At 38.5% G+C, this 24791-nt stretch overlaps 1 long non-coding RNA gene across 1 annotated transcript; it reads right to left on the minus strand.

Annotated features, from left to right (window-relative positions):
- Nucleotides 1–215: 215 nt before the first annotated feature.
- LOC148127371 (uncharacterized) lies at nucleotides 216–23140 on the minus strand. Its single transcript, XR_015742263.1, has 3 exons — nucleotides 22627–23140; nucleotides 13333–16221; nucleotides 216–757 (listed from the first exon to the last, which is right to left on the minus strand). It is a non-coding gene; the product is annotated as an uncharacterized LOC148127371 (long non-coding RNA).
- Between the last annotated feature and the right edge of the window lie 1651 nt (nucleotides 23141–24791).

Raw genomic sequence — 24791 nt, forward strand, 5'->3', positions numbered from 1 at the left:
TCAAACTGATCCCATGTCGTTATGGGGGAGGATTGAAGTTATTCATCATAATCAAAGCAGAATGTGATCTGTTCAGAACAAAAGACTCACTTCTAATTCTTCATTGACGAAACACTTATCTCAGGAAAACAAAACAGCTTCAAGGTATGTCTAATTTGGTAAATGGTAACTTATAAGATCTGAAACAAGCCAACATGAGCTCCTCCATTTCCTCCATTGCTCCCTGCAAGCTAATCTAGACATGGATGCTGAAATCTCTAAATATCCAGGCCAAGTACCAGCCCTGGGACATTAAACATTACTATGTTCAAGACCAGCTTCAGCATTGGTCATGATCATGGAAGGATGCCCAAGCCTTAAGCCAGCCGCTCAAGCAGATATTAAAAAGCTGTGCCAATAATCATAAAAAGTACCATGGTGGCAGGATGCTCATTCACTGAACTGACAAAAACATCAGACAAAACCACAAGAGAACATCAAAATATATCTAAACTCCAGGTCGTTTTGTTGAAGCAGCCAGTTTGGAGAAGATAAGCATTTCAAAAACAGAAGTAGTAATGGTAGGGCACTTGATGGATGGTAATGTCCCTGAGCCTTGAATTCTTTCTCTTTTTCCTTCTCCTCTTTAGATTTCTACTTGGAAGACAATCATTAATATTATTAATCTGCCCTTGTATATTATGTAAGGTATATATTGTCTGAAAGAAAGTCCTTGATGGAAGTAGAACTGATGGAAGCTGATGGGAATTCTGTATCTCTATTAAAAACAAGAATGTGTAACATAATCAAATTAGTACAGATCACCATCATGCCAATTTGAATATTTATCCATTTAGCTTAGCATTATTTGTTGGAATAGGTAGTGGTTCTCTGTAGTCACAGAAAGAAATATACTTGCCCTATCCAACACCATAACTGTATTCTTAACACCAGAAATAGAAAAAGTTTTAATACCAATTTAATACATCTCTGAAAAATTAAGAGAAAGATTAAACATAAGTATTTATAGTTTTTTTTAAATGGCTGTAGTTATTTCCTTGGAGATATACTACATTTCTCAGAAATTCTTCTGAAAGTTCATATTGTATTATACTTCTTACAGCTTCATTTTTCTATCCTGTATCCCTGAATCACTTTCAGATGTAATAATCAGGGTTAAATAATACAGAATACATAGTCAAAAGTATGGTAGTCTACAGTACTTTGAAAAAGCAAATATCTCAGTGAATTACAATATGGCATGAAAAGGGGAATAGGGATTCAGAGGACTAATGCATCCTGCAGTCCCTCTTATACCAAATAGTCATGGAATTCTAAAATGCCTGAAAGATTTTGGGTATAGGACCAAACACAACAACACAACCTTGTTCACGCATAGAGTTTCCACTGAGTTTGAATTTGATGTATGATCAATTCTTTCTTTCCTTAGTATTTGGTTTGATAGTTTAATGTTCCTCATGGGTTTGGAAGTTGGAATGGGTCATTGTGCCTCTTATTAGGTGGCAGCATTCCTAAAGGTAAAGTTGAAAATTTTCTTCCAGGCCTGCTCATTGGATAGCTATCGATCAACCAAAGACCAAAACATCTCCTTACCAGCAATCAACACCCAGATAAGCAAAGATTTACATCAAGTTTAATATTAATATTTAATATTAGACCAATAATATCCCAATAAACAAGCAATAAACAATACCCCAATCAAGGAGCTACCAATTCAGGCAAATAGTGAACAATAGCCTAATCAAGGAACCACAAGAACACTCCCACCAACTCTGAGAAGCAAGCCACTTGTATAGCAGCAAGAGAAAATCCCATTCTCTTCTAATACTGATGATATTACCTGGTAATGAAATATCTGTAAAACAACAATCAAGCTCAGAGAGCACCAAGGACTTCACATTTCTTTCGTTAGCTGGAGAAGTACATGTGGAGGGTAAGCATTTGTTTGCATGTCTGGTCATTATGGATATGAAAAAGCCAGTTTGGTGTAGTGATTAAGGTACCATTCTAGAAACCAGGAGACTGTGAGTTCTAATCCTACTTTAGGCATAAAAGCCAGCTGGGCCAATCACTCTTTCTCAGCCTAGCTCACTTCACAGGGTTGTTGTTGTGGGGAGAATGGGAGAGGAAAGAAGTATTAGGTATGTTTGCCATCTTCAGTTATTTACAAAAATAATATAGTCAGGATAAAAACCTCTTTATAAAAATTGATCCAAAGTCCAGCTGACTTTCATTCAATTTCCCAATGCAAGTTTTTATGAAAGTACAAATGTCTGAAAACTGGATATTTTATTTAGGAATGCACCTCCTACCACCCTCATAATATTCCTTGTAATGCATGATTGAGTTAATCTAGAATTGAAGCTGAAAGAACAACCAAAAAAATTTTTGGAACCAAAAAATGTGCCTGTTGTTGGTTTCACAGAATATTGATTGCTTGTTGTAAGAAAGATTGTTATGAATATAACACTAAAACATTGTACAAAGCTAAATGCAGAAGTGATGAACTGTATAAATTGTTGTAGTTGCTTCAAGGCTCTTGTTTTTCTAGGCAGAAATAATGTATTCGAGCCTCTGTCTTTGAGTATGCATGTAATTCTTTCCTAAGGATTGATATACTGGTAATTCTTTAGAGCTATCTGTCCAGATGCCATTTTGTAGTAGGAAAAAGACTGATCAAATAATTTTAATGCTCTACTGTTTTCTCATCTTAACAGATACAAAAATGGATATATCTAAAAAAAATGAACAGAATCTCGTATAAAAATAGAGTTTTTCTGTTTCATTTCCCTTCCTGCCTATAGAAGAGTGGTATTAAAATTTGGGGACTCTTCAGAACAGCTTGTGGCATCATGTGAAAAGCTGCAACTCAGAATGAATCAAGGGTATATTGCAGTGGTCCTACTTAATGAATAAAATTTATGGCTTTTGTACCCTTTTTACTCACCTGTGAGTTTTGCAAACCAATTAATTATGTCCACTTATTTCAACCATCTTAAGCCTTTTCTCCCATTGGTTTGGATTCCTGTTCAGATTAACACTCAATGGTTGACGATTAGCTGTATAAATATATACACTATAATAACAACAAACATATTCGGTAACATCAATTGATTTGGTCTGCAGCATCAAAACCTTGTTGGACATGAGAAGTTAACATTCATGGAGGACAAAAAAGGAAGAAGAACCAAGTTCACTTCCACCCTTTAGATCTAAGCAGTGCAGTACTATCCTTCCTTAGAAGAGGAGTCCACAATGGGGGAAGAATCAAATGTTTCAATTAAAGCATGAAAGCACATTTTTTAAATCATTGCCTTCTTTTTGTTTTTATAAATTCAACCTTGGTTTGATTAAGCCTGTATTTCTGGTTTTGATTATAATATCCATACTGGAATAATAAGTAAGAGTACTATTCCAATTTAAAACTTCACATTTTCTCATGGAAAATAAAGGCATCAGGCAACAGAAGCAGCTGCTCCTTTTATTATTTTTGCGACTTGTATCAAACTGTGGTGCTAATCGGGCAGTGCCAACTCTGTTGATAAGTATTTGAGCAGCTGTGCTCTGTGCTAAAGAAGCACCCCCTTAAATTCTGTGTTATTTTACAAATTGTCTAAAGATTTTGTGGCAGAGGAAGGAAGGCAGGAAATGTACAATAAGGAGAAAGATTTTTGCTTTTTGTAGCATAGAATGCATATTTTAAATGGACGCACTGCCATTTTTTAATGTCTAAAGAGCTTGATCCCATGTTGGAGAACCATGCCATCTGTTTGGGGAGATTATAGGAAACTCTCCTTATGCCCAGAGTATCTTTTCTTTCTTTGAGCAAATACAGTAGCTCTCAGATTTAAAAGACTGCCTGAAGAAGGATGCAGTGACAACTCTTCAGTGATAGTAGACCAAACGGTGAATCTGTCAATATCAATTTTGCTAAAGAATGTATTAACCTTAAGATAATTTTGGCACTGTTCTGCACATGTTTGTGAATTAAAAATTTTTTTTGCGTGATTTGTACCGGTATAAAAAGGTGTGTGCTTTTTAGTGTACAGTTCTTTTGCACTTTTTTCAAGTTGTAAACTGCTTTGCAATATATCAGAAAATGTGTACTTCAGCTTATAAGTATGTTCATTTTTTTCTATAAATTCACTAGTTGGAGATTGAGTAAATGTGTATAATAATTGGACTTCAGTAAATCTCTTCATTTCTGTAACATTTGCTTTGTAAATATTCTTCTTAATTATTGCTGGATTATACAGGTGAAACTCAAAAAATTAGAATAATGTGCAAAAGTTCATTTATTTCAGTAATCCAACTTAAAAGGTGAAACTAATATATGAGATAGACTCATTACATGCAAAGCAAGATAGTTCAAGTCGTGATTTGTCATAATTGAGATGATGATGGTTTACAGCTCATGAAAACCCCAAATCCACAATCTCAGAAAATTAGAACATTACATGCAATCAATCAAACAAGAATTGTACATAGAACAATATCGGACCTTTGAAAAGTATAACCATGCATATGTACTCAGTACTTGGTTTTGGGCCCTTTTTGCAGCAATTACTGCCTCAATGCGGCATGGCATGGAAGCAGAGGTGCTATTTGACCGGTTCACACCTATTCGGGTGAACCGATAGCGGTTATTTAGCATGGGTCACCAAACTGGTGGCAATCCCTGGCTGGCCACGCCCCCAACCCGGTTGCCATGTCGCTCACTTGCGATTGCTCTCCTAGCTTTCCGTTCCCCACGTCCTCTTTCTCCCTGGGGAAAAGGAAGAAAGGCATGGACACTGCAAGAATCGCTTTCCCCGTGTGAGTTAAAGTGTTGGGAATGAGAAAGAGTATAGTCTGACAGAGGAGGTGGGGGTGAATCGAGCCTTGGAGCATTTTTGCAACGTAAAAGAAATGCATTTTGGAAGCAGGTCTTTTAAAAACTTCTCTAAGGATTCCCCATGGATGTGCAAGTATCGCTTTCCCCTTGTGAGTTAAAGTGCTGGAGTGAGAAGGAGTGCGGTCTGACAGAGGGGGTGGGGCTGAATTGAGCCTTGGAGCACTTTTTCAACTTAAAAGAATCCACTCAAGCCTTGGAGAAATTTAAAGGAGCTGCTTCCAAAATGCTTGTCTGTTTAGTGCTCTCTCTCTCTCTCTCTCTCTCTCTGTGTGTGTATGAGAGAAAGAAAGAAGGAAAGAAAGAAAAAAAGAAAGAGGAAGATAGAGAAAGAAAGAAAGAGGAAGGTAGAGAAAGAAAGAAAGAGGAAGGTAGAGAAAGAAAGAAAAAAATAGAAAGAGAGAGAGAGATAAAACTCTGTGCTATTATTTTTAATTGTTCCATTATTTATCATGTGTTAATATTTTACACTCTCCCTATACCTAGAGTGATTTTTCTGCCTTTCTTTTGCCCAGGGCTACCACATATTTTTTAGGGTTGACATGCATTCAGTGTCAATAGTCCAGAACATAAAATACACATGTGTTTAACAAGAGTTAAAAGGGACCTTGGAAATCTTCTAGTCCAACCCCCAGCTCAGGCAAGAAAACTGAGGATGCCAAACTCTGAGAAGAAATCCTGGGAAAGGTGTCAGAATAATACTTAGAAGCGACCTTGGGATGAACCCTATACCATTTCAGAGAAATGGCTGTCCAGTCTTTTCTTAAAAACATCCAGTGATTGAGCACCCAGAACTTCTGGTGGCAAGCAGTTCCACTGGTTAATTGTTCTCACTGTCAGGAAGTTTCTCCTTAGTTTTAGGTTGCTTCTCTTTGTTCAGTTTCCATCCTTCTGGTGCTTTGGAAAATACATTACCCCCGACTTTCTTTGTGGCAGCCCCTTAAAAGCCTGTTGCCTATATCACACTCTTGAGCAAAGCATGTGAGCCATTTCCTCCTTTCAGTGGTCCATGAAAGTACATCTATAGTATGCAGATAATAAAGTCAAAAAAGGTGAACAACATTTTTACAGAACTATAGATAAGTTGAGGCTGGGTGACAAGGAATGGCTGGGAGGGGAGGGGCCAGGTAAGGCACCCCTTGATGTGAGTGACATTGAGTTGGCCATGCCCACCTATTCACATGACCACCAAGCCATGCCCACCCAGTCACATGACCACCAAGCACGCCCACCCAGTCACATGACCACTAAGCCATACCCACCCAGTCACATGACCACAAGCCATGCTCACCAAATAAGCCACGCCCACAGAACCGGTCATAAAATTTTTTGAATTCCACCACTGCATGGAAGCTATCAGCCTGTGGCACTGCTGAGGAGTTATGGAAGACCAGGATGCTTCAATAGCGGCCTTCAGCTCTTCTTCATTGTTCAGTCTCATGTCTCTCATCTTTCTCTTGGCAATGCCCCATAGATTCTCTATGGGGTTCAGGTCAGGTGAGTTTGCTGGCCAATCAAGCACAGTAATCCCATGGTCATTGAACCAGGTTTTGGTGCTTTTGGCAGTGTGGGCAGGTGCCAAGTCCTGCTGGAAAATGAAGTCAGCATCCCCATAAAGCTTGTCTGTGGAAAGAAGCATGAAGTGCTCCAAAATCTCCTGGTAGACAGCTGCGTTGACCCTGGACTTAATGAAGCACAGTGGAACAACACCAGCAGATGACATGGCTCCCCAAATCAACACAGACTGTGGAAACTTCACACTGAACTTCAAGCATCTTGCAGTGTGTGCCTCTCCATTCTTCCTCCAGACTCTGGGTCCTTGGTTTCCAAATGAGATGCACTGAGCCACTGAGCAACAGACCAGGTCTGTTTTTCTTTAGCCCAGGTAAGACACTTCTGACATTGTTTGTTATTCAGGAGTGGCTTGACAAGAGGAATATGACATTTGAAGCCCATGTCCAGGATCCGTCTGTGTGTGGTGGCTCTTGATGCACTGACTCTAGCCTCAGTCCGCTCATTGTGAAAGTCCCCAACACTTTTGAATGGCCTTTTCCTGACAATCCTCTCCAGGCTGCGGTCATCTCTGCTGCTTGTGCACCTTTTTCTTCCACACTTTTCCCTTCCACATAACTTTCTATTAATGTGCTTTGATACAGCACTTTGGGAACATCCAACTTAATTTGCAATTACCTTTTGAGGCTTTCCCTCCTTATGGAGGGTGTCAATGATAGTTTTCTGCACAACTGTCAGGTCAGCGGTCTTTCCCATAATTGTGATTCCTGCTGAACCTGACTGAGAGACCATTTAAAGGCTTAGGAACCCTTTGCAGGTGTTATGACTTAATTAGCTGATTAGAGTGGGACACTTTGAACCTAGAATATTGAACCTTTTCACAATATTTCTAATTTTCTGAGATTGTGGATTTGGGTTTTCATGAGCTATAAGCCATAATCATCTCAATTATGACAAATCACAGCTTGAACTATCTTGCTTTGCATGTAATGAGTCTACCTCATATATTAGTTTCACCTTTTAAGTTGCATTACTGAAATAAATGAACTTTTGCATGATATTCTAATTTTTCGAGTTTCACCTGTATAAGAAGATTCTTTTAGTTTCTCCTTGAAATTTTCTTTTGTCTCCATAATGTTGTATATTAAGCATTTGGTTAACTGATGAGCTGCAGTCATGAGTGAGGATAGGATTGCATATTTTCTCCCCAAACACTTCACCAAACTGATAAAAGAATGAATAATCCAGCAAGTAATAACATTCCAAAACAGAGTTGCAGCCATGAGTTGCAGGGAAATGATCTAGCATCTTTCGGTTTTTCTTATCTTTCATCCATCTGATTTTATAATATACGTGTAACTTGGACTTCAAAACTTAACTATCAAAATCTAAATGTTTCACATATTTGGTTCCCAAAAGACAACATTGTCAGTATAGTTGTGTCATTCTGCAGAAATCTTTCATAAGAATAGCCCTGCAAAAGAGAATATCTTCTTTCTTGTAGCCGCTCACTTAATTTCATGTAAAGATATGTTCTAATTGTACATCCAGTGAAGTACATATGGGAGCTGGCATTTCTTCTACTCTGATTTCAAGCCATTCATGTGTTAATGGTCCATTCAAAGACTTTGAATAAGATGTTTCAGTGTATTGACTGCCAATATAACTGCTGAAGCATTTGCTTCAGGTGATCACCATGCCCAGTTTTAGTAATTTACTGGAAACCTGTTTTGGACTGACTTTATGAAGTGCCTGTATAAAACAAGTTTATATATGTATTTTCAATACTCCAAACAGGAAATTGCTAGAGGAAAATTTTGAAACAGAGACAAGAGCTACGCAATAAACTATACTGCAACATCACAATGCTTCCATATTATCCTATTCTTTATCTGCTTTCTGTCGTATTTTGTAATAATACTCCTAACACATGAGTTCTCTGTACACAAAACTGCTTTATTTTTCTTAACTTCTCCCTTCTGGTTCCTTCATACTGTGTCACCTCAAACTATGTCCCTCACTACTCTCCGACTAACGTTGGTTCCTCTTCACAGTTAAACATCAACAGGTTCCGTTTACCCTACACCACATCCCCCTTTTCTAGAGAACAAAGGGTAGACTACCTTTGTCTCACCAGACCTTAGAGGATTATTCTGCCTCTTTTGTTGAAGGTCTGTTCCTATCTAAATCCTGTAGGGAAGAAAATGCTATCATATAACTATTTACTAATCCAATACAACTAACTGTGTTTAAATTATTCTGCACCTCAGATTTCTTACTGAACTAGACATCAACATTAACTCTTTTTCACTTTCTCAGTTCACAGATTCAGTCTGTCTGGTTTAACTATAGCTCTCCCAGACCTTGTCCTTGGGGTAGCTGTCACACTAGGAAAGTTCTTAAGTATTTTTCCAGGTGATGTAGAAACTTGTTCACTGTTTGTCTCTGGCAACTCCTGCTGCTCCACCGCTCCTCCTTCACTTGCATGTGTGTGTAAGGGTATCAAGTGCTGACGATTGTGTCTCACCACACCTTTAGGTACGTCCACCAGATATGACCTTGGACTCATGTGATTCTGCAGTACAGTCCCAGATTCTTTTGTATCAGTGACCCATACATGCTTTCCTGATACCAAATCACTAAGAGGTTTTGCACGATGTCTCCTGTTGTAGTATTCAGTATTCAATTTTCTCTTCTCTCTCCCTTTACGAGAAAAATGGTCAACATCTGGCAATGCTGGGTCTAGCTGAGAGGGAAGAATTGGCACAGTGGTATGAAGACATCGCCCCATAAGCAGCTGAGCCGGACTGAACCCACTCTGGAGAGGGGTAGCTCTGTAGGAAAGCAGGGCCAGATAAGGGTTGCTAGCCTTTTTCAAGAGACTTTTCACTGTCTGAACTGCACGTTCAGTTTCTCCGTTACTTTGTGGAAACTTTGGACTGCTGGCAACATGTTTGAACCCATATGTGGATGCAGAATGAGAGAAATCTTGGGCAGAAAACTGTGGTCCATTGTCTGACATGAACTCCTCTGGAATCCCATGCCAGGCAAAGATTGACTTCAGTTGACTTAGGGTTCGATAGCAGTGCAATCTGACATACCTGGAGCAATAGTCTATCACAACTAAGTATGTTTTCCTTCCAAGTACAAACATGTCAGTCCCTAACTTTTGCCATGGTCTTTCCAGGCACTCAGATGTCATGAGTGGTTCTTTAGGATTCTGATGCTCTTGAATACATTTCCTGCATTTGAGCACCATTTCACTGACCTACTGAGTCCTGGCCACCACACAGACTGACGAGCAAGTTCTTTGCATTTCACCACCCCTTGGTGTCTTTCATGCAGCCTCTCCAACACCTCATTTCTCAGAGCGGATGGGATCACAAGCCTAGTATCTTTCAGTAGTAATCCATCTTGTACAGTGAGTGTAGCTCATTCTGGCCAGTATCCTGTCAGTGCAGGTTCCTGTTTTTCATGCACTGGCCATCCATCTGCACACAATTTCATGACTCAAGAGCAAATACTATCAGCTTGCAACTGCTCTTTTATGATTTCCATATATGTGTGGCTAACAGGCAAGGTGTCTTCTACACCACATATATGTTAGTGCTTTCCATCAGCTCCAGCTCTGCTTTGGACATGTGAGAGTCCATAGTCGAACAGGACAATATGTCTGCTGTCCAAAGTGACTTTCCGGGCACATGCACAATGTAGTAAGAGTAATGCATGAGCCTCATCCTTAATCGCTGAATTCTTAAGGGTGGAAGATCTAGTGCTTGGTCTCCAAACAAACTGACAAGTGGTTTGTGGTCAGTCTCCAGGCAGAAATGCTTTCCTAGGAGGAAATCCTGAAATCTTTCACATGCCCAGGTTAGAACCAGGCCTTCTTTTTCCACCTGTGCATAGCGTTGTTCAGTTGGAGTGAGTGAACGTGACGTGTAAGCCACAGGCTTCCATTTATCTCCCCACTCTTGAAGAAGAATGGTGCCCAAGCCATATGATGATGCATCCGCTGACACTTTTGTCACTTTGTTCGGATCATACATGGCCAGCACTGGAGGGGAAGACAAAGCATCTTTCAATGTCTTAAATGCCCTGACCTGTTCCACATCCCAAACCCAACAGTTTTTCTTAGAAAGGAGATCACGAAGTGGCTTGTCTTTTTCTGCCAACTGAGGGATGAACTTCCCCAGCTGGTTTACCATGCCAAGAAAACTCCTCAGTTCGTTCACACTAGAGGGCTCCTTAATAGCTCTGATAGCCTCTGTTTTCCTTGGGTCAGGTTGTATCCCTGCATCAGAGATGATGTGACCCCAAAAGACCACCTCACTCCTGGGGAGTTCACACTTATCCACGTTCAGAGTGATTCCTGCCTTTTCCAGTTTTCTTAGCACTGCATGGAGTAGATTGTCATGTTCTTCTTGGTCCCGTCCCCACACCAGTAGATCATCAAAGTGGAAAACTATACCTTCCAGCCTCTGTGTAACTTCTGCTATCATACATTGGAAATGTTCGGGCACTGAGGCAATGCCAAATGGAAGATGGTTAAAGTGGAACCATCCAAAGGGTGTAATGAATGTGGTATACTTTGCTGAATCCTCAGTGAGGAGTATCTGCCAAAACCCCATGTTGGCGTCTAATTTACTGAACATTTTAGCACCAGCAGGTATTCCAAGACTCTGTTCTATTGATGGTAAAATGAATTTTTCACGACACACATACTTGTTCAAGCCAGTCAGGTCCACACACAAATGCACCTTTTTGCTGTCCTTCTTGGGCACCACTACCATGCATGCGCACCAGTCTGTAGGCTCTTCCACATGGGTGATTACTCCCAAGTTTTCCATGTGTTGAAGCTCATCTTTGACTTTCCCCATCAATGGTAGGGGAATCCTCCTTGGGGTTTTCAAAGAGAAAGGCACAGCATTGGGTTTGAGCTTAATACAATAAGGTTGTCGAACCTCCCCTAGGCCGCTGCATAACTTAGGGTAGCTTGACTTCAGGTTTTCCATGTCAATAGTGTACACACGAACTAACAGACCAAGAACTACAATAGTTGGCAGTTCCAGCAAAGGCATACTCAGGTTTTTGACCACATATACCTTCTCTGTAATTTGTTTTGCTCCTTTCTTTAGCTGTAGTTTGGCAAACCCCATTACTTCCAGTGGAATTCTCCCTGGACCCAGTAGAGGTCTCTCTGCTTTTTGCAGCACCAGCACCTGTGTGTTGTGAAAAACGTTGGTGAAATTCTTCTGTGAAACAACAGTGACATCTGCTCCGGTATCCAACTTGAACATGATGTCTTTATCCATCATTCTGATTTCCACAGTCCATGGATCAGCATGTGATGTCACAGAGCCAAGAAAAAAGCTTCTCTCCTCTTCCTCAATGCCATGCACAGCCTTGCTTGCAAAACATACACGTTGATAGCGACCCTTTTCCCCATGTGTATGGCATTTAGCATCCTTAGCAGGACATTCCTGTCTAGGGTGAAGCATGCCACCGCATTTGTGACACTGTTTTTGTTCTCCCTGCTTTGAGGCTTTGATCCATCATTCTTTGATCTGCTGAATTTTTGCTTTTCTTTCTGATGCCTGCCTTGAAACAGTCTGTCCAAAGAGTTCACATCCTTTAGGTTTACAGCACTAGCATCACTTCTCAATGTGGTTTGCTGTTTTTTAATCTTCTCTGATTGTCTTGCCCTATTAATAGCTTTATCCAGGTCTAGGTCTTTTTCCATTTGCATGCGTTCTGATAGCCGTGTATCAACCAAGCCTACTACAATCCTGTCTCTGATGAGCTCGTCATGTAGTGCTCCATAGTTACAGTGTTCTGATAATGCATACAGTGCTGTGACAAATGCATCAACTGTCTCATTTGCTTCTTGTTTGAGCATATTAAATCTTGCACGCTCATACACAATGTTCTTTTTTACTACAAAAAATGACTGAAAGCCGTCTCTTACTTTAGTATACTGACGCTGATCAGCTTCACTGAGTTTCAGGCCACGCAGAACATCATCTGCTTCATCTCCCATACAGTAAATCAAAGTGTTCACCTGATTTTCTTCGGAGCTTATTGTGAGATTGCTTGCTTGCCTAAATCTCTCGAATTGCCATATCCATTTTGTCCACCCATTTAGTTTGGAAAAATCAAAGGGCTCCGGTGACTGAATGTTAAAAGTAGCGCTGGGTATGCTAGCCATTCTGCTAACTCCTTCCTCATTCTGCTCATCAGAACTCATTTTCCTCTTTTGGGTAGACTTCATTGTTCAGTTACCGTGTTACAGAACTTCTGACACCATGTCGTATTTTGTAATAATACTCCTAACACGTGAGTTCTCTGTACATAAAACTGCTTTATTTTTCTTAACTCCTCCCTTCCGGTTCCTTCATTCTGTGTCACCTCAAAATATGTCCCTCACTACTCTCTGTCTAACATAGGTTCCTCTTCACAGTTAAACATCAACAGGTTCCATTTACCCTACACTACACTTTCAACACATTTCAATTTTCAAGAAATAGAGGAGATAGTTTCCATTTTTAAATGGAAGCCAAGCCACTGACTTGAACCTCAAGTTGAACAACAATTCATGACCACCCCAAATTCCTGGTTCTGGAGATATTGTCTGAATGTTCTGAGATTTTATCATTTTCCTCATCATGTAGGAAAAAAGCAGATATATTTATGACCAAAATGATTGAATAAACTTTCTGTTAATTGATTGTTTACAGTGACAAAGGGAAAAAAGAGACTGAAATGAAAGATAAAATAAAGAACAGATAGCTGATCAAATTATTAATCAAATGATACTGAAAATGAGGTGGACATTATATTGGTTTTTTCCCCTGTGCCTCCCAGAATGTGTCTGTCATAGGCTGTTTTCTATAGGCTGAAATGGAGATCTGCATAAAGAAAAGGTGACTCACCTTAGGAAGCCGTTTTCTGGCTCTCCAGGACTGCTGCCACAGGACTTCCACTATCCACACTGCAGAATGAACAATGGGATCATTCTAATATAACTAGGGAGCAATTAGATCATTTGCAACATCCAAAGTCCACTTAGAACAGAAGAGAGATGATTATATTACCTCTGGTGCTACTGATGAAGCTTTCTCTCTGTCAGAGGCAGCAAATGGGAGAAAAATGTTTTTGTAAAATGAGATAACCATAATATTTAAAATTAGCAAAGTCCTTCTCTATCCTGCCAGGTGATATATCAGGTTTTGTTTCATATAGTTTGCCTACCATTTCTCGGATCTGGACAAGGGGAATGGTATTTCTTAACCATTTCCATTGTTGTCTCTACTTCCTGGATGTACGTTATGCTCTTGCTCATTTAAGTAAGAAATAGAAAAAGATTGAAAGAAAAATAAATAAAGCAAAGTTGAAATGCAATTGAACATGGACCTCCTGTATCTTATAGACCCTCAGGGGAATCTGCAGAAGAAGGTAAAGAAAGTCAAAGTGACAGCCATGTGATTAAAGCTCACCCTTTTGTTTGCATGTGCCATCTTGACTTTTGTTTTATTCCTCCTATGGATGCCCATGCAGAATCCTTTAACTGAAACCAGATAAGTTCTTTCATCAGATTGCATTTAATTTACAGGGATTTTGCAGGGGAGGAGTCAAAAAAATCATGATAGCAGCTACAACACACAATTAAAGCCTCCTATCATTTTAAGTGTGTGGTGATGCTTGGTATTTATTTGTTACATATAAGCAAACATGAAAGGAATTTATATGGGACATTAATACACAGAGCAAGTAAAAGCAGGGAGTCATAAACATCAGAAAAGTATCTACATTATTATATTAGTACTCTATATCTTTCTCTATTGAAACATGGCCCACTTTCCAGAAACATTAGAAGGAATATTGGGCATAATTTGCATGGATAATTCCAAAGGAGTAGATTTTGGTTACACCTTCCTTAACTATTTTTCATACAGAGCAGCAACAGATATCAATGATAAGTAGAATTCCAAGTGAACCTGTCTATATTTTGCACCTGCAGGAAACAATTTGGTGGATGGGATGAGATATCCAACACATTGAATGAATAATGTAGTTTGTAGTTCAGATTAAACCCATGAGTAGTGAATACTCACAGAAAACACACACAAACACTGCGTTCTACACTGCATTCTACACATACAATAAAACCAGACACTGTTAATTAACAACTTGGATGTTTGCATTCCTACAAATGTGTTTTGTTTTAAAATACCTTATTCTGCCAATCACTTCTCACTATCTTGGATCATATCCTCTTGTTTTCATGCTAAAATCCTACATTGTATGGCTGCCGTTTGAAAGACTCTGAAGATAAATACCATCTTTCATATAACAAGAGGGAAGGCTTCCTTGTGAAGTTATTTTTTCTGTTCGCATCATCCAGACCATACCAACCTAACAAGAGAAGGATTTGTTTTCTCCGCATTGAATCAAGATTAGATCAAGGAAAAACCTAATTGAAATTCTTGGTTTATTTCTAACTTAGTACTGCATGTAAATCTAAGTGTGGGAACAAATGCTGGTTTGCACTACAATCAGTCTAGGGCAGTTTTTCAACTTTGACATTTTTAAGGTTGGTGGGCGGGGAATTCTGGGAGTTGAAATCCACATATCTTGTTGAGAAACTTGAGAAACGTTGATCTAGGACATTTGTCTACTGTGACAAGAAGCTTTCTTTCACTACAGCCATTGATTGGATTAATCATTGCATCTTATTTGAGCTCTGGGAATTGTCCATGAGCAGGGATCCTCCACAAAATTTAGATATTCAGGACAGGTCAAATGAAACTTCTTGCTTTCCAATTTTTAGCAATTATACCTAATTGTCCCTGGCAATTAGAATTTGAACCTGAGAAATGAAAGTCCTAGTTCCTGATTTAGCCATACTTAGAATGGAATCCATCAGAATCTATGGGACCTGAGTCAGTTATTTTTGGCTATGCCCCAAGTTTTAGAACAGGGAAAGAATGGGTAGGGAGCCAGTGGTGGGGAGGGCACTTCAGTACTTAGAGTCCTGATTGTTTTCATGGCAGAATGAAAGTGACAGTCTTTCTTGAAAAACTGACCAGGGTGAGGTGGCGTGTCTCACGGGGCTGACTTAAATTCCACTGATATTAAGGGATCTTCCCAGAATACAAAAAGTGACATCAGTCCAAATTAACTTTATTCATTCTGTGCACATAGTATTTCCCAACCAGGAAGATCTGTATCATTTAATTTTTCAAATATTAATGCTGTTATCATCCCCAGGGCTATCTTTGCCATTATTCTTTTTAGTGATTACTAAATTATGCTCACTTGGTACTTGCCCTTTTGGAGAATTAAGCTTCTGGTTTAAACCACGAATGAGTTCTGCTTAAAGGACTGTAACAGGGAAATGCTCGTGATTACTGTCCTAGTGAGATGATCAATGGCCATCTGATCATGAAGTAAGTGAAGTAATAGCATATTTTAGGCTGCTAAGTACAGACTAACATTTTTTCATTAAGATAATTTTCTAATCATCCTCATAATAATTTAATGAGTGACACTATGACACTGAATACAAATGTACGATTTCCCAAAATAACAATTTAATTGGCTTGAGTGAAATCTTGCATCAAGTCATCTTGCCTCATTTGCTGAAGAGATTTGACTTTGCCAGTCCAGCATGTCAGTAGACTTCATCAGCTGTATTTCAATAGCTCTTTAAAAAAGAAGAAACCCCTTCAAAACCTTCTTCCCCTGCTTTTGAGAAGATATCTCAATCTTTTCAATCTCAGATGAAATTGCCACCAGGAAGCTGATCAGGATCCCCACCACTATTCATTAGCAAAAAAATTGGAAGAATGGGAAGAAATAGTTTTACAATGATGGAAGATTTTTTAAAAAACAGGCAAATATATATATATATATTTTGTAGGCATAGCAACTTTTTCCTCCTCATATTTTTTTTTCTTTTGAAATTATTAATAAGATAATTTGGACCAATTATCACCCCGCTTTCTATTTCTAGCATGAGAATATGTATCTGCTACCATATGTACACCTAATGTTAGTGCTAACATTGATGATGAAATATGTATTCTCTTTCGCTTTCACTCACTATTTTCTATCTCTGTGTCTTTGTCTCTCTCTCTCTTACACACACACACACACACACACACACACACACACACACACAATTTATTTATTTGAATTAAATCAATCCACTCTGGAGCTGTGAGGCTGATGTAAAAGATTGAGTCTTCCTCAGCCAACTAAACTATTTTAGGCCTCTGGGAGCTATATGGAGTTTCTCACATTGTGTTCGTTAATTTTTGAAACTTATTGGAAGAAATAGTGTGAACATTTTGTTGAAAAAAATACAGACAAAATAAAGCATATAGGCAGTTTCCTTAGATGCCTTGCCTTCATGCAAATGTGGTGATTTTTTTCAAGAACTCCTCTTCAAATAAAACTGTTATGGAGTAAACAGAAGAGAAAGGCTTTGGTAACTGGAAATATATTTTTGGTTACCTTCATTTTATCAGAGCCGCTCTGAAACTGTTATCAGGAGCCAAGAAACTGCCTAGTATAAATATGTCTTTCAGGTTTCTGGCTCTGAGTTCTAATGTCTTCCTTGGCATAGGGAACAGATCTTACCACTTTAATACTGTACCTTGAGCTAACGGAATGTCCAGTAATAACAGCAGGAGAGACTCGACATTATTTTAAGGCAATGCCAGAGCTACAAAGTGGCATAATGGGATGTTCTAGAGGAAACTCTATAGTTAATAGTTTCTGAAGACTCCATTCTCTTAAAGAAGTTATTTGTACGACCTCTAGTTAAAGATCCCCTTTTAAAAAATACCATGATGTTTCTGGATAAAGGGCTAGTGTTGTTTTAGGTCCAGAAGCCCCAGCTAGCAAAAAGGCACCTGGACACAAATATCAATAAAGTTTCTGAGAATAGAACACCAAATAATGCTGGAAGGGTCCTTGGAGGTTTTCTATTCAAATGTCCAATCATTCATTTAACAATGGTTCAAGTTACAATGGTGCTGAAAAAATCTTCAAAGTTATGACAATTCCCATAGTCAAGTGATCATAATTTGAGAAGTTGTCAAGTGGCTTGTATTAATAATGATCGCAGCTTCCTGTGGTCACATAATCTTGATTAGTCACCTTTCCTGCTGGCTTCTGACAAGCAAAGTCAATGGGAAAAGCTGGATTCACTTAACAACCCCATGATTCACTTAACAACATAGTAAAATAGTTATGAAATCAAGACTGATCATGTGATGACTCACTTAACAACTTCATAGTTCATGACAGAAATTTTATTTCCAACTATGGTTGTAAGTTGAGAACTGTCTGTACAAAGTTCTGCTTTCAACGCCATCATCTGAACTGTGTGCAAGTGAATATATTTAAAAGGAAGGTCAATTACATCTGTCAGCCAATTTAAGTTCACCCAGAGATACCTTATGAAATGCCAGTCTTTGGAATGTAAATATGTATAGACTCTCCACTCATATTTCTTTGTTCAGCAATAGCAAATTTCTGGTGACCCAGCTGAAAGTTTACAACACTCATGACTGTAAGCATTAGTAATTTGAGGACACTAAATCTAGGAGTGGCTATTTTTGGGTAAGCTAAAGGAAAAGTAGCAGACTGCGGAGAAGAACATTTGACTGTCTGCCAAGGCGATGATGTAAAGTTTTCCAAATGAAAACACTATGGCTGAACCAGTAAAAGCAGATCTAAGTCAAGTTCTGCTTAAGTTGATATGCAACTCCTTTGTCTTATATGGAGTCCATTTTAAATAAGATAAAATTCTTGTTTCATGGTTGTTAAGAACTACTATTTCATCTTTCTTATTATTAGAATACAACTGGTTACTCTTTCAGAGTTATTATATTCAGATAAATACCAGCCTGAAAATTCTGAGTAATGTTTTGTTATTTGCTAAGGCACTATATTCTGTATCCAAGGTTCTGTGGTTTGACCTGAAACTTAAAATCAGAATGAGTTGTCACCAACAAGATTCAGCACTTTTTAAAAATGAACAGAAGTAGTTTAGAGTACCACACTTCCTTTCCTTTCCTTTCCTTTCCTTTCCTTTCCTTTCCTTTCCTTTCCTTTCCTTTCCTTTCCGTTCCGTTCCGTTCCGTTCCTTTTTTAGATGATTGTCTGAAAAAACAAAGAGCAGTCACAAAAACTGGAAAAAAAATCAAGATCGGTTTATGTGAGCTTTCAAATCGAGATTGTTTCAATAATCTTCAGATTTAAGTTTTTCTTAAATGACTTCCAGCAAGAAAGTGGAGTTAAGCCCAGGTCCTTCTAATGGCTTTCAGTTGAGCCCAGTCCGCTATATTTCTTTGATAGAGTATACGCTAGGTATTTTATCATGACTAGAAAGACTTCATTTATTTAATAATAGCATCAATTGGTATTGATGACTTTCTTGGAATGTTCTTTTTCCTTTTATAGATTCAATCATAAGGGATCAAGCAGAGTTATTTGCTTAATTAAGTTTAATATATAATGTGGCTTTTTGCATTTAAGGAATCTGACTGTCTAGTTAATTTGTTTAGATATTTTTCATCTGGCCAAAGTGAATAAACCCAGAAATGAGGGGATGTCAGGAGTATAATTTTGGTAGAATGGCATTTCTAAATCTAAAGTGAGGCTCAAATGAAACTGCTGTGAAGTGACGATGAACAGAGCAAAACATATTTATCATAGTTACTGACCAGTTCCCTTTGTGCTTATTATTAGGGCTAAAATAATGTTTCATATTCCTTTAATGAAGGTGGGATTTAGTTTAAAATTGACAGGGAACAATGGTTTATTGACATATTTATGAGACTGACCCAATATTTCAAAGTTAAATGTTTTTATGAAATGGTCCCCAATGAAGTCTTCATTCTGCTAATATTTGACATATTCAGTATGGAATCCATCCCAATAAAAGCAATCCTTGATTTACAATTATTCATTTAGCAACTGAAGTTATTACAACAGCACTGAAAAATGTGACTTATGACTGGTTGTCACACGTATGACTGCTGCAGCTTCCCCATGGTCATGTGATAAAAATTCAGGCACATGATAATATATTTACAATGGTTGCAGGGTTGTGGGGTCATGTGATCACCATTTTCAACCTTCTTAGCTGGCTTCCAACAAGCAAAATTAATGGAGGAAGCTGGATTTGTTTAACAAAAAAATGATTCCCTTAACAACTGCAGTAATTTGCTTAACAACCATAGCAAAAAAGGTTATAAATTGGGTGGGACAATATGTAAAAAGCAAGAGAAAGGCCAAGAAAACAATAAGTCCACTAAGGGAAGAAGATGGCAAGGAAGTGATAGGCTGCAGGGAGAAAGTAGAACTGCTCAATTCATTCTTTGTATCTATCATCACACAAAAGGGAAAAAAAAATAGTCCAATTTATAAAAACAGAATCATAAAAGAGATATAAGGTAAATGAGCAAGAAAATAGTAAGACCTGACCACCTTAGATAAATTCAAATAAACAGTACCAAATGGATTACATGCCAGGGTTCTGAAAGAACTGGCAGACATGATCTTGGAACCACTGAACCAAACCTTTCAAAGATCCTGGAGCACCAGGAAACTACCAGAGGACTGGAAAATAGATGATGTGGTTCCTTTTTTTCAAGATATGGAAGGAAAAAATGGCTCCAGGAAACTAAATAGTAGTCAGCCTGATATCAATACTTGGGATAATCCTGGAAAAGATAATCAAGCAACAGGTCTGCGGACACCTACAAGCAAGCAAAGGTATTCTTCTTCAGCTCAGTCTTTGTTAACAGCAATGGCTCATGCCCCTCGTTTCCTAGTCGTACCACAACTAACTGCAATGATCTACTTCATATTTACTTTACAGAAGATAACCTAGAAAAGGCTTTACAAAATCTAAAACCATCCCTAACTATTGGCCCTGATGGATTATGTGCATATTTCTTAAAAAAGCTTTCCTCTGTCATAGCAGAACCTCTAAGCATTATATATGGTATATCATTCAGAACCAGCTCCTTACTGAACCTATGGTCCTTAGCTACGGTCATCCCTATCTTTAGAAAAGGTGACCCCAGCCTGGTCGAAAACTATAGACCAATCTCACTCATTAACCAATTCATCACCCTCCACTTAGAGTCAAACAACCTACTCTCCAAAAAACAATTTGGTTTCAGGAAAAAAAAAGTTTTGCAACCTACAATTCCTACACTGCAAAAACATATGGACTACTCTACTCAACCAGGGTAAAGTAATAGATGCAATTTACATAGACTTCTGCAAAGCCTTTGATTCAGTGGTACATGACAAACTACTCTTAAAACTAAACTCTTATGGCATTTCCGGATTCCTTCATAAGTGGATTACTGCATTCCTGTCAAACAGGCAACAAATAGTAAAAATAGGGAGCGCTATATCAAACCCTCCTCCAGTTAACAGCGGTGTCCCCCAAGGCAGTGTTCTAGGACCCACACTCTTTATACTCTATATAAATGACCTTTGCGACCTTATAAGCAACTGTGTCCTCTTCGCAGATGATGTAAAACTATTCAACACAACCGACAATGCTACTGCTCTTCAAAGTGACCTTGATTATGTGTCTGAATGGTCAAACAATTGGCAACTCTAAATCTCAACCAACAAATGCTCTGTCCTACACTTTGGTAAAAAAAATCAGTGCACCAAATACAAACTAGGCAGATATGACCTCATTGATGACCCTCACTCTGTCAAGGAGTACTCATATCTAATGACCTAAGTGCCAGAGGTCACTGTAACAGCATTGCCAAAAAGGCATTAAGAGTTGTAAATCTAATCTTATGAAGCTTCTCCTCTGGAAATATTGCACTGCTAACTAGGGTATACAAAACCTTTGTGAGACCAATACTTGAATACAGCTCATCTGTCTGTAATCCACACTCTTTATCAGACGTTAATACAATTGAGTGAGTCCAGAAGTATTTAATGAGAAGAGTACTACACTCCCCTGCTTGCAACAGAATACCCTATATCACCAGACTTGAAATTTTGGCCTTGGACAATCTTGAACTATGCCGCATATGGTTGGACTTAAGCGTAGTACAGAAAATTATCTGCTACAATGTCCTACCAGTCAGTGACTACTTCAGCTTCAACCACAACAATACAAGAGCACACAATAGATACAAACTCAATGTTAATCGCTCCAAACTTGATTGCAGAAAGTACGACTTCAGCAATAGAGTGGTCAATGCTTAGAATGCACTACCTGACTCTGTAGTTACATCCTCAAACCCCTACTCCTTTAACCTCAAACTATCCACTGTTGACCTCACCCCATTCCTAAGCAGTCTGTAAGGGGTGTGCATAAGTGCACCATTGTGCCTCCTGTCCCTGTTCTATTGTCCCCATTTAATCGTACCTATTTTCTGTATTCTTACTCATGTTTATACTTATACCTATTATTTTGTAAGCGAATGACAAATCAAATAAAAAAAAATATTTCTAGAAGCCAATAAGGGTTGATCAAAAACAGATAATGTCAACGAAATCTTATGGCATTTTTTGACAATAACTAAAGTAGTTATCCAGTGAACTGTTGTGGACATAGCATATTTGGACTTCAGTGACTCATTTGACAAAGTAGACCATAATTTACTTCTTGGTAAGATAGGAAAATATGGGATACACAACATCAGCACCAGATGAATTCATAACTGGTGGAAAACCACACTCCTCATGTAGTCCTAAATGGAATTACATCTACATGGAGGAAAGTATATAGTGAGGTACCTCAAGGTTCTGCTTAGGCCCTTTATTCCTCAACATCTTCATAAATGATTTAGATGAGGAGATGGAAGGTGAATTCATCAAATTTGCAGATAACACCAAGTTTGGAGGAATAGTCAACACATTAAAAGATAGGTTCAAGATGCAGAAAGACCTTGATAGATTTGAACACTGGGCCCTATCCAACAAGATGCAATTCAATGCTGAGAAAATAAGGTCTTATATTTAGGTAAGAAAAACTAAATGCACAGGTATAGCATAGGTAGCAACTGGCTCAAAAGTAGTAACTATGAGAGGGATCTTTGAGTCCTAGTGGAAAAATCACTTGTATAAGTCAGCAGTGTGTTGCAGCTGTCGAATGCTGTCCTAGAACACAGCAACAAAAGAATAGTATCAAGATTATATGAAATATTAGTACTGCTATATAGTACCTTGGCAAAACCATACTTGGAATACTGTGTCCAGTTCTGGTCACCCTGATAGATGAAAGATGTTGAAACTCTGGAAAGACTGCAGAGAATAGCAACAAAAATGATTAAGTGGCTGGATGCTGAAACATATGATGATGGTTGCAGGAACTGGGTATGTCTAGTGCAACAAAGAGAAGGACTGTGGTCACATAATAGCATGATTAGAATATTTGACAGACTATCACAAAAAAGAGGGGGATATCCTATTCTCTAAAACACCTCAGGGAAAGACAAGAAGTAAAAATGGAAATTAATCAAGGAGTTAAGCAGATAACAGATAATGAGAGTTGGAAGGGACCTTGTAGGTCATCTAGTCCAACCCCTCGCCCAAGCAGGAGACCCTATACCATTTCTGACAAATGGCAGTCCAATCTCTTCTTGAAAGTTTCAAGAGATGGCGCTCCCACAACTTCTGAGAGCAAGCTGTTCCATTGGTTGATTGTTCTCACTGTCAGAAAGTTTCTCCTTGTTTCCAGGTTAAATCTCTCCTTGTTCAGTTTCCATCCATTATTCCTTGTCAGGCCCACAGGCACTTTAGAAAATAGCTTGACTCCTTCCTCCCTGTGGCAGCCCCTCAAATATTGGAAGACTGCTATCATGTCTCCCCTGGTCCTTCTCTTTACTAGACTAGCCAAGCCCAGTTCCTGTAACTATTCTTCATATGTTTTAGTCTCCAGTCCCCTAATTATCCTGGTTGCTCTTCTCTGTACTTTTTCTAGAGTCTCAACATCTTTTTTGTAATGTGGTGAACAAAACTGGATGAAGACTCTAGCAATAGAATAGAATAGAATATAACCCTTTATTGGCCAAGTGTGATTTGGTCACACAAGAAATTTGTCTTGGTGCATATGCTCTCACTGTACATATTCTTTTGTTATTCAAGAACATCCATTCTTTGATCCATACTAATGCTGTTGTGTGATAGTATGATTTCCAGACTTGTAGTCCCAAGCCACTTCTATTTCTGTTATCCAGCAGTAGTTTTAGCCTTATTCTCAGGTTTTTTTCAGCCCATATAAATTTAGTTGGAATAGAATAGAATAGAATAGAATAGAATAGAATAGAATAGAATAGAATAGAATAGAATTCTTTATTGATCAAGTGTGATTGGACACACAAGGAATTTGTCTTGGTGCAAATGTTCTCAGTGTACATAAAAGAAGATACATTTGTCAAGATACAAGAGTCAAGAATCATCAGATGCAACACTTAATAATAGTCATAGGGTACAATAAGCAATCAAATCATACTAGGAAACAGTCAATATAAATCATAAGGATACAAGCAACAAAGTTACAGCCATACAGTCACAAGTGGGAGGGGATGGGTGATAAGGAGTGATGAAAAGATTAATAGTAGTGTAGACTTTGTAAATAGTTGGACAGTGTTGAGGGAATTATTTGTTTAGCAGAGTGATGGCATTCAGGAAAAACTATTCTTATGTCTACTTGTTCTGGTGTGCAATGCTCTGTAGGTTGTTTTGAGGGTAGGAGTTGAAACAGTTTATGTCCAGGATGTGAGGGGTATGTCAATATTTTCACAGCCCTTTTTTTGACTTGTGCAATATACAGGTCCACAATGTAAGGCAGGTTGGTAGTAACTGCCTTTTCTGCAGTTCTAATTACTCTCTGAAGTCTGTGTTTGTCTTGTTGGGTTGCAGAACATGGAACTAAGGAGAATTTAACTGCAGAACATGGAACTAAAGAGAATTTTCTTGATAGTCAAAACAATTAACCAGTGGAATGGCTTGCCTTCAGAAGCTGTGGATGCTCCAATGCTGGAGGTTTTTAAAAAGAGATTGTACAGTCATCAGAATGGTATAGGGTCTCTGATGCAGCCCTCAACTTTGGTGGAGGGCTGCATCAGGTCTGCCTGACTCATGCCCCTTCCCAAGTTGTGCAAACTTTCCAAAACTGGAATCTCCAATCTCAGAAATAAACAATTTTGAGACCAATGTTGAAGGCAAATTGGATTGTATTTCCATTCCAAGGCAACAAAATTTTCTACCAATGTTGCAAGAATAGAAGATTTGAAACCAACCCATCCCCTACTGAAAAGAAAAGAAATAAACCAATTTCAGGACTAATAAAAAAGCTTAATAAGTCTCCTTGTCATTTTGACATTTC

The sequence above is a fragment of the Pseudonaja textilis genome, chromosome 2, assembly GCF_049901715.1.
Source record: "Pseudonaja textilis isolate UNSWEBS1 chromosome 2, rPseTex1.2, whole genome shotgun sequence".
Classification (NCBI taxonomy): domain Eukaryota; kingdom Metazoa; phylum Chordata; class Lepidosauria; order Squamata; family Elapidae; genus Pseudonaja; species Pseudonaja textilis.